Source organism: Adiantum capillus-veneris, chromosome 20, assembly GCF_014529385.1.
Source record: "Adiantum capillus-veneris isolate H3 chromosome 20, ASM1452938v2, whole genome shotgun sequence".
Taxonomy (NCBI): Eukaryota; Viridiplantae; Streptophyta; class Polypodiopsida; order Polypodiales; family Pteridaceae; genus Adiantum; species Adiantum capillus-veneris.
This window is the reverse complement of record NC_140950.1, coordinates 83995553-84006687: the sequence shown is the minus strand read 5'-3', so window position 1 is coordinate 84006687 and position 11135 is coordinate 83995553.

The window sequence follows — 11135 nt, the reverse complement described above, 5'->3', positions numbered from 1 at the left end:
GAGAGAGAGAGAGAGAGAGAGAGAGAGAGATAGACAGAGAGAGAGAGAGAGAGAATCCACCCAGTATGTAGACAAAGGAACATGCAAAAAAAAACCAAGGTTTAGTGTAATCCCACCTACAAAATTTGAGATTTACCTCTACATTTTAAATCTGAAAGAGTGCCCTATAGCCCTGATGACTGCGAGAGAGAGAGAGAGAGAGAGAGAGAGAGAGAGAGAGAGAGAGAGAGAGAGAGAGGGGGGGGGGGGGGGGGGGGGGGGGGCACCAGACGAGGGTGGCTATACTAGACTCCAACTCCTTCGGCGGTGTACACACACACACACACACACACACACACGCACACACACACACAGAGGCAGGGAGAGACAGAAATTTGCCAAGAGCAAAGAGCTTGAGGGTAATAGAGGCCATTCTTAACAAGCAACAAGGGTGGGATTTGAGACCATAAGCATGTGTGCTTAGGTCTTATAACATGTCCTAGAAGTTCCATTACGTAGAAGTCATTTGATGTTGTAACAGATGTGATTTGTTTGTTGATGAGCGATTGGCTTTTGGTGATTTCAGTCACTTAAGTGTAGCTTGAGTTAAATGCGAGTTGTTTGTTGTTTTCCAAAAGATTGACAACCTCTTATAGACTCTATGCACTAGTCGAGTCATCTTCATCCCATGGATTGACAATTTAACCGTGCTTCTCGCTAAATCGGCAATAAGATAGGATAGTGAAGTTAGACACCCGTCCCACAGAAATGTGTTTCAGAATTAAAGGCCTGTTAAAAAAGGTCAAAGCATGGAGCATCAAACACATTGAACGTGCTCTAAATGCAGAGGCACATGAAGCAGCTCAAAACATGATTGGGGAGCTATTTGTGTTGAGGACCAATTTACCTCTTTATCATGGTTGGGAAATTTTGGCTCAAGAAGAGGAGTTTTTGCTAACAAGAATAATTCCGAAGGACGTTCATATGTCTAATAAGTATGGTTTTGTGCGTAGAGAATCCAAGTACAAATTGAAAAGTGATGTCTTATACATGAAAGTGGTTGATCTCGTGTTGAAACATGTATCTTGGCAAAGATGATGATCAGGCACATCATACCATTCCTTATTATCCACAATGTAATGGCTTAAATGAAAGATTCAGTGGTGAGTTGGTACAAATTCTTTCGAAAGTGACAGAGCACCAAGGAAAGAATTGGGATTTGGAATTTCCTAGTGCATTATGGGCTTACCGTACTTTGGTAAAGACGGGTATAGGGTTTAATCCATTTATTTGGTTATGGAAAGGAAGCACTATTGCCTGTGGAAGTAGAGTTGCCTACGGTCAAGATGTTATAGAAGTTGCTTGGGCAGTCTAGTGATGCATTCAAAGAGAGGCTCTTACAATTACAAGAGGTTCAACTGGATAGAATGAGCGCATTGGAACATTATGGACAGATGCAAGATAAGGCTTTAGAAAAGATAAATTAAAAGTTCAAAAGTAATGGTATCAAGAGACATGACTTGGTTTTGCGCTACAACAGTACAAGACATTCCAAAAGAAGTTTCAAATTAAGTGGGAAGGCCCTTTCAAGGTAGTGAAGTGTTTTCCGAATGGTACATATCAGCTGGCTAACTTAGATGGGATTCTACATAAGTCAAGGGTAAATGGATTGCATCTTAAATTATATCATGCTAGATTAATGATGGTGGAGCAAGATGAGTTGTTTGCAGAACAAGTAATGTCTGTGAGGGATGAGGAGACCTGTGACGCGTCGAGTCTCATTTCTCTTTTTGCTGCTATTGACATGAATGATCTAGCAGGCTAGGGGATGGGCAAATTATGTTAGGAATTTTTTTGAAGAAGTGATTGTGAATATGTACATACACATGCATGGTGCATCAAATACAGGATTGTCCATTTTCCAGAGCCAGGTGGTTACGTGGGCCCCACATGTATACAGGTATGACATCGTGTACATAGTACATCGATTTTCGTCGTCACCAGTATCAGTGTGTTTTTGTATAATAATGAGGAGTTGGTAGAGTGTAAAAATTCTCAAGGAAGCTATCAACGGGCCGATGCCATGAGGTAAGCAGGTGCGTCAAATGACATCCAGTGGCGTCATGAGGTCGAATGGGGTCAATACTTGCACGTGGTAAGCGAGGACACAACGGGGGTGTATTCTTGTGATGAATTATGCAGAAAGGTCATCATTAGAACTATATTTGGGGGCCACTTCACATGATTGCAGGATGCATTATTGGAAAATTGAGTGCCAGGTGTGCGGATGGATGTAGAAGGGTAACAAAAACGTGCTGCATGGCCATTTTTTGGCCTGTTTGGGGTCCGTTTGAGGTCAATCAAAAGGCCAAAGGTGCCCAAGGGATAAAGTGAAGTGTGGAAACTAAAAAACCTAAGAAAAAAACCAGCAAAGTGTGGAAAGAAGAGGAGGAACAGCCGCAACTCAGTTTTTGTTGTTTTTGGATCCTGTTTTGGCCATAAACTGCTCATCCGAGGTCGGATTTGAGCACTTTGATATTCTAGATTGGGATTTTTTGCCGTTCTGGACGCAATGACGCTGTCCATTTTTCCAAATTACTCACTATTTTTTTTCTATTTTGGCTATGTAAGTTTCTCCTGTGACGCAAAGCCTCTGCTCCAATTTGTGATTGTATGTGGCAGATTTTATCCATATTGTGTGAGCTATTTGCCCCATTGGCATTGCCCAAGCTCAATTGTATCTAAACATCAGAAATATTCCTCTTTTGAGCTGATTTTTTTGGGTGTGTGTGTGTGTCTCTGTGTTGAGTGTGCAAATGGATAGTCTCTCTCCTCTCACTCCATCAGTGTGTTCCTTGTCTCGGCCAGGTGGGTTGTGTAAGCCGCCCCATGGTGTGTGTGTGTGTGTGTGTATTATCCCAAGAGTGTGTGTTGAGTGATTATAGAGGAGTTGTATGTGTTTCCATCCTGCTCTCAGCGTATAAAGTCTTAAGAGGCATCTGGAGACCAAATTTGAAAACTCTGACTGCACCAATGTGTTCAGAAGGGGGGTTTTACTCTAAATAAACATTGAAACTAGAGTTTTTACCAACTCTTGACACCCAAAAGACAAAAGATGGAGTGTCTGAAATGGAAAATAGAAAAACTTGAGACTTTGAGCACATTTTTGCATGAAAATTGCTAGAAGTACTTGAAAGCTATTGCTAAAGACTTGGGGATGTTTGTGAATGAGTTCTGTCCAAAAATTCATCAGCAGACATCATATGCGTATGAAATCTCAAGGGTGATTTTGGCAGCAATTTTCAACTTTTGACATTATACCCATCTTCTGCATGTTGTGTTGAGCACACCCACCAAATCTGATGTCATTTGGACATATAAATTGAAAGTTAAGGGGATTTTAGTGTTTCAGAGGATTTCCTTGTGAAAGATGATGATTTTGAGCAATTTTGACATCCAAAATTTGTTGTGAGCACATATTGTTGAACTACACACTAAGAGACACCTATGGTAGAAACAAAACTAATTACGTCAATGCGTAGAGCTCTTACTTGCGGTTGCAATGCAACAAACGCGATTGCATGTGACAACCAGGGAGGGAGTAGGAAGCGCGAGAAGGAGATAAGTGAGCACCATTAGCTCACGCTGTGTATTTCATTATCCGAAAACTCCATAATAAATAACAAAAATTGGCTTTTATACCTTAGCCAAGGTTTTTTGGTGGTCAAAACTAATAATTTGGGAGCTCTAACTAAAGATGGGTAATGAGAGGTTGATACAATCTCGAAGCTTGTAGCCCCGGCTCATCAATTACACGGTTTATCCGAAAAATAGGAGTTACTATATTTCCAATTTATCAAAAATAATACGTGTGTTTACAATGAGAGCTCCAAAAAATGGTATCCGAGTTAGCCTGCTGCTAACATTCCCCCCCTCCTCGCATGTGTTGTCCCTTGACACAACTTTATGGGCTGAAGTAGTATTCTGGTTGATGGCTGGTGAGGCGGTCTTTAAGCATGTTTAGGACCTTTTAGTATCTGATTTTTCTCGCTTTATCTGGCACTTGCAAGAATTGCATAGTGACTCTGTTTTTCAGCTCTATTGCGGCGTAGCCTAGAAATCTTGATGTCAGGTTGCTGATCACTGGCCCAAATATATTTGTTCGCCAAGTGAAGAACCTTGTGTAGAGATCTTCCTCAAATGCCAGCATATTGTGAGAAGGTAAGAACATATATCTGGCGTAGAAGTCATAGAGGACTTCTTCGGAAGATTGGCCATTGAGATCATAGCATAAACCTTTATTACCCTCAAGGAATGACATGCACGGGGTGCTTGCTTGCTCTGGCTCATGGAAAACTTTGATGCAGGTGAGTAGCATTTGGCAGATTTATATAGCATCACACATGATAGATCCAATAGACTTCTGAAGAAGGACATGGTGCCCGTTAGGGTTTTCACCATGTACTCTTTTGTCGGTGGTCCCTTTTTTGGAGCAGGCAATCTTGGGTAGTTCAACCAAGTTGGTCGCTTCTTTGTTAATGTCTCATGTTCTTGCCAGGTCCTTGCTCTTGGTACAGGATAGAAAGTGGAATCCTTCTGAAGTGCCACATGTGCTCTTGTGAACAGAATCAGATACCTTGGATTCTTGTTCAACCAGCTCAGCCTCCACTTTGGGTGGTCTTGATCTATGCCTTCTACCTGCATGTCTTTGTAAAGCCTCTCTCTTGATCTACGCCTTCTACTTGCATGTCTTTGTAAAGCCTCTCTTTGACTTGGAGCAACTTCATCTTTATCAACGGATATGGCAAGGATTTTTGATGTCGTTGCATATTGATTTAATTGGGAGTGAGTTGAGTAACATTGATGGAATGAAGAACTCTCAACTCCCAATCCATCACTGCCTTCCACTACTCATCTATCTCTTGTGTAATCTTTTCTTTTAGTGCATCTTTCTCAACTTTTGACAGCTAGACCATTGGCACTGTATCAGTTTTTGTTATTTGTAACTGGAATTCATCCTCACCACCACCTAGCCCTTCTGTTGGTTGTGTCTCCATCTCAGCAAAAGAAATTGAGGGGATCTCTATTTGTGGTTGCTCGGAAGTTCTTGCTTATTCTTGAGTTTTTGGCCGTCCATCTCTTAACAACTGGTTGACTCTTTTAAGCTCAGTTATTTCTTTTTGTAGTTCTTCTTCTCGTTGCACCCGCATTAAAGCCAGGTCTCTGCACTGAGACTGCTCCAGTTTAAGCTCCAGATTGAGGTCTTTATTATTTTTCTCTAATGCTTTGTAGACCTCATTTGTTCCTTTGATCGAGGCTACTGCAGGATTTTCTCTTATTTGCCGCAAGAAATGTTCCTGATCATTTATTCTCTGTTCTGAGAATTGTAGGGAGGCATTCGCTACATCTAACTGTACTTGCATCTTTTGAACTGATAGGGTTGTAGTTAGAAGTTCCTTGGTAACTTTTTTCAAAGGTTCATCTTTTGCTTTGCAATCATCGGACAACTTCGTAGCAGATCACCAAGCTCCTCCATCTCTTTTTGATGTTTATCCCTTGCTAGCTGATATTGTTCAGCTTCAGCTTTCAATTCCTGCACTTGCCTTTGTAGATTGCTGATGACATTTAATTTGTCATCTAACTCTCCTTGGAGAGCGTCAATCACCATCTCTAGCTCTTTAATCTTTGTGCTACGGCTCAGTGCTGCTGTTCAGAGTCTTTCCGTCATGTCCTGCATTTTCTTAGCATACTCGTTGACTTGTAGGATTACTTCATCGTTTGATTGCCAATTTTCATTTCATGCTAGCTGCCTTCATGTTTCTGCAGTCTCTTGTGTATCTTTTGGCTATGTCATCGCGGCTGGTTGTTCTTGCCCTTGAGGCTGTGGTTGGTCTTCTTCTGTTGTGTCATCCTGAGGCTTCGTGGATGCCTCGGCCTTTTCTTGATGTGTTGAGATAGAAGGTGTTTCTTCGGACTCCTCTTCTCTTGTTTACTCAAACTTTGTGGTGTCCTCTGGTTTAGGACTCGCTGCCCTTTTTGGCTCTCGCTCTGGCTCTTGCTCTTTGTGTTTCTCTTGTGTAGTAGCTGCTTGTTGTGCAAATTCAGCTGCTTCTCTTTGTCCAGGCTCTGTCTCTCTTGTAGGTTCAGTTTCTGTGGCTTTACGTGCTGGTGAAGGTGGTGGGCTTGGCATGGGGTGATCATGCTATTTTGAAGCAAGTGAAGAAGGTCGGGGAGACATATCACCTTGATCATGTTGTGCTTCTCCTTGTGCAGTTGCTTCCTCTGCTTGCTTTTGCTACTCCTCTGCCTCTTTAGCTTTCCATTCCGCTTCTTGGGCTTCTCTCAACTTCAAAGCTTCTACTGCTTGATACATTTTTTCCTGTAACTCTGTGGGGTCTTTGGCTTGTTTCGTGGCATGGTGCTTTGTTCTTGGCCCTTTGAGTTCAGTGGGTACCCACTTTGCCAGGTCCTTGCCTTGTGCTTGGTGGCTACGTTCGTAAGAGTGCTTTTCTCTTTCAAACCTGGCTTGTTTTTTTTGTGGCTCCTCTTGATGTGCTACCATGGCTTTTCTCTTCATTTCTTTGATCCATGCTCTTCTTCCTCATTATCAAAGCTTTCACTGCTACGCCATTCTGGCAAGCTCTCAACAAACTCCTCATCAGACTTGTATGTTCTCTTGGTAGATCTTGTAGCTCGAGAGGAAGATTGTGTTGGCACTATCCAAGTGTTTTGATCTGGGGCATGCGGAAAGTTGTTGGCCATGCCAATAGCATGGTAGGCAATTCTAGTTATGGCCTTTGGTGCTCCAAAAATGTTATTTTTCCCTCTTTCTTTGTCCCCTTTAATGTGGACAACACGTATTGTGCATGGTCAATTGGTTGCCTAGTTGTTGATTTGAGAACTTGTGTAAAGGTTGTGGCAACCGCATGATTGGTGTCGTATACCTTGGCGATCTTTTGGCGAGGAAGTGGAAGTGCTGGTGGTACAATCTTGCGGCTTTTCCACCTGTTTTTGGATGAGATCGGTAAATGTGGCAGCGGTGGTTTCCTTGGTGAAAGTTCGTACCGTCTTTCTATCTCTTTCCCTCATTGTCATTCCTTCTGTTGGCAGTTTGAGAGCTTCTACCACTATCTCTTTGGTAATCACCACTTTGACTTTGTTCCTTTGTTGGTCAAAGATTTGAGCGGTTCCATCTTCTTTGATTGTGGACAAGAGCTCATAAGCTTTTTGGAAGTCCACCCGCCGGCCACATGGCTCTTGTTCATAAAACTCTGTGAGTCCAAGCCTTCTATTGGCTTCTTTGGTCTCGGGCTTTGCGAAGACATCATAAACTTCTTGTGGTAGAAGTTGCAGCTCTACTTGATGTCCTTGTTCGCTTTTGAATCTACCTGTGAACACTGTTATGCTCTTCAAGGTGTTCTCTTGATAGGTAGGTCTTTGCCAGTCTTGAACCGGGGTCCCAGTTGGTATGGTGGTAGCTCTTGCAGCTTCTTCTTGGCCCTTTGAAAGACCATAGGGGGACTGAATTCCGGATCCTCCTCCCAGCCAACCTTTTCTTGGAGGGCCCATGGCCCTTTGCACTAAATGGATCCCTGTCCACACCTTCAGTCCGTGGCCCTTGGCCTAGGTCCCTGATCCCCCTAGGTGGGGCCGTGCCCTCTAGCCCTTGGCCTGACATTACTCCCCCCTTGGAGAATCATTTTTGTCTGTGAAAACAAAAGTGGAGGATCTTCATAAGAACATTAATGTTTTCCACAGTGGCGTCCCTCAAGGAGCCAGCTGTTTGTGTGACCGAAACACGGTTCAATAGGAGGTCCAATGAAATCAAGAATAATCATCTCAATAGTGCACATTGTTGTCCATTTGCAACCGTCTTGTGTTACTGTTTCCAATCCAATCATAATGTGTAGACTCCATTTAGAATGCACATGAGCATGCGAAACAAGTTATCACAACAAAGATGTACCCGAAAGAGTACCACTTTCCATGAAAGTAACTTGCTGAAATAACTCATCAGCCAAGTTAAAGTCCTTGACTTGTTCTCAAATGTCATCAGTAAACAACCCCACCATAACTAGTGCTCAAGGTTGAGAATTTGACTTAAACATGAAGGGACTAAAATGAGTCACAAACATGCTTTACCTTATTGTAAGCAACACCAACTAGAACGATACATTCTTGACAATTGGATTTTGGTGCTAACGTATGCAAGTTTCCATTTCCTTCAGTACAAGAATACACTTGTAACTTGTAATTTGCCTATCCTCTTTGGACTCTGACAGTATTGAGATGTGTTTTTTCCCACGGTTTACAGACAGTTGTCCCAGATGACTGGTAAATGGGGATCACAATATCAGACAACGTTGCTGAGCAAACAACAATGTCCTGAATAACCATCTTGGTTAACTTGAAAAATCTACCAGCACCCAAATCTACTGCACATAGAGTACAAAAGGCTTCATAAGCAACAACTTGATGAATATGCATGTCGTTCCAAATCGGCCTTTGCTAAACACTAGGGCCCATAACACCTAGTGTGCATGCATTTAGCAAAAAATAGATCGAAACCTGTATATCCATAATCGTTCTTGCCAATACTTATGGCGAATGTGATGCTCCTAGCACACACTGAAGAGGAGTGTAAATAGTTGCAAGAAGAAACTAGATACTCTTTATCGCAATCATTTGCAAGCCTTGCTGAAATGTTTGAACCATAATAGAATGTAAAACAGTAATCACTTCTAGGTACAAACAATGAAATCTTTTCTTTAATAACTCATAGCTTGGCTATATGCATAAAAAACCATATGTAATGTTGTTTAGTTGCACTTATACCTTATCAAGTCATTCTAAGTATCAGACAATTTCTGGCCACCGAAATTTCTCTCGATACGTCGTGCTGAAAATGGTCTAGAAAAAAAATTTGACCAGCACCTAGGGACTTTGTTGTGAATATACTTGAAATAGTGGGCGCCAGTGTCAATCCTCCTAGAGACTCATATTCTCCACATGTGGAATATGTTTCATGTAAGGGTGTTTGAAAAAAGAACATCCTTAAAGTATAAGATGTACTTGTGTGTGAAGGTAACTGCAAACACTCTACGACGGGAGTGAGAGGGACCCTCATTAGCTTTTCTCCACACTGGCTAAACCAAACTCCTTGAGTTCCTAAACCATGTTCTATCCCATGTGATAACATGTGCCAAATAAACCCTACAAGTGGCTCTATAACTGCATAATCTTGAAACTTATTCTTGATACTACAACCTAAATTTCTTGGCTCTTACCTGACCTTGTCATCTCTCTTAAGAGCAAAAATGGATGAAAACATAGAAATTTATGCATCCAAATCAGATGCGTGCCTGGAGGTTGAACATTGTGTTCACTTATCCGTAGTGAAAGGCACCTACCCAAATTTCCCGCCTGCAAAGGCTTGGGAACACTAAGTGAAAAAGTAGTAAAATGCAAGTAATACTGCACATGTAACCTTAGGTGTTGTTTTTGCAATGTAAACCCCTTGGTTATAGCTCTGGTATTGCCTTTGCAATCCAAACCCCTTGGTTAGACATTGCATGAAAACTGCTCAAACTAGTAGCCGACGATGACCAACAGAGTCTATCGTCTCTAATAGTGATGAAAATCAACATTGAAATTTGAACTTGTCTACTACCCCTTGGTAGATTACAAACTTCTTTCCTTGAAATTATAAGTGTGATGAGACCAAACTGTGATCGTCAACACCTATGGAGTGATTGTGTATAAGCTGGATCATACCCCTGAAAATACCACTACAGACATAAGTAGTGTTGCAATTAAGCAACATATCTTCATCGCTGGAACCGTATTCACAATTAAGTCATGAAAGAATATTCTTCCTCCATGAAGAGAGATTAGATGCGTAAAGAATCTGTGAATCAAGACATGGCATTGCATGAATGATTGGCTTGATAGCGAGGCCATGCCTACTTACTATCCTCATGAAATATAATATTTATCGGATGCACCTTGTGCGTAGTGCCAAAGAGTTGGAAGTGTTCATCGTTGTCTACATATACAACGACCACAAGCCCAACAGTAGTCTCAATTCATTGTGAATAGAGTAGCTGATATTATTGTGAAAGTGCTAACAATATTTTAGTTGAACCTACCATGTTGGCATACCATGCATGCATAGCAAAAGAATATTGTAAAAAGCCCTTGGCTTTAGTGACGGCCTGGAGCTAATGTCAGACATGCCTTGCACGGTTTCACTAGTATGGATACATCACAGTTTGTCATTGCCAAACTTAAACTGTGAGCTTATATCCACTTATTGTCAAAGATAGGTGCCATTCTCCTTGATTGGAGGCCAATGGATAGTATTGTGGCACATGATAGAAGCCTTGCTTCTTATGAAGTCTGTCAAAACACTTTGCTTTGCACAGTGTGCTTCTCATGGATTTTCCCAAAACACTTTGCATTGCACAATAGAGAAAAATTTGGCATATTCCAAACTTTGGAAACTGCTATGCAGTATGTCTGAAAGTGAAGCCTTGTGTTGCATAAAATAAGATAGAAGGGAGCATATGCTTGTAGTTAACATCTTCTCCTATTAACATACACTTGTCAAATCCCAAAAAGAATCAACCTTGTCAAATTTTTTTAGAAAATTGGCCTTGCCGAATCATGCACACCTTATTGAGAATCATGAGATTACCCAATAGTGAAAGAGGTAGCATCTATAGCTTAGCTATCACATGTCATCAGAATGCCAAATTTTGCTGAGCATTGGATTTATCTCATAGCTGTGGACGCCCATGTGCATCCAATGTGCATTCATGTATATGGTGCATGGAAGTGACCATGTATCCAATGCATATGCATAGTTATAGAGTCGTCTTATTGCAAGCCTTGATTTCCCCCTCCTTTAGGCTGTACAAAAAGGAGATATAAAAAATATAATACTCAACGAAATGCACAAGTCAGTGGCTTGAGTGGCAGTATATGGAGTGTTAGGAATTGGATCGTGCTAGCTATGGTGGATGAAAGAGAAACAAAGCTTCAATGTGTGAGCGTGTGTGTAAGCAAAGTTATCACTCAAGTGAATTAGGTTCCAAGATAGAATTAGCTTGGACTCATAAACACAATCTTGAGTATTGACTTAGCTTAGCACAAGC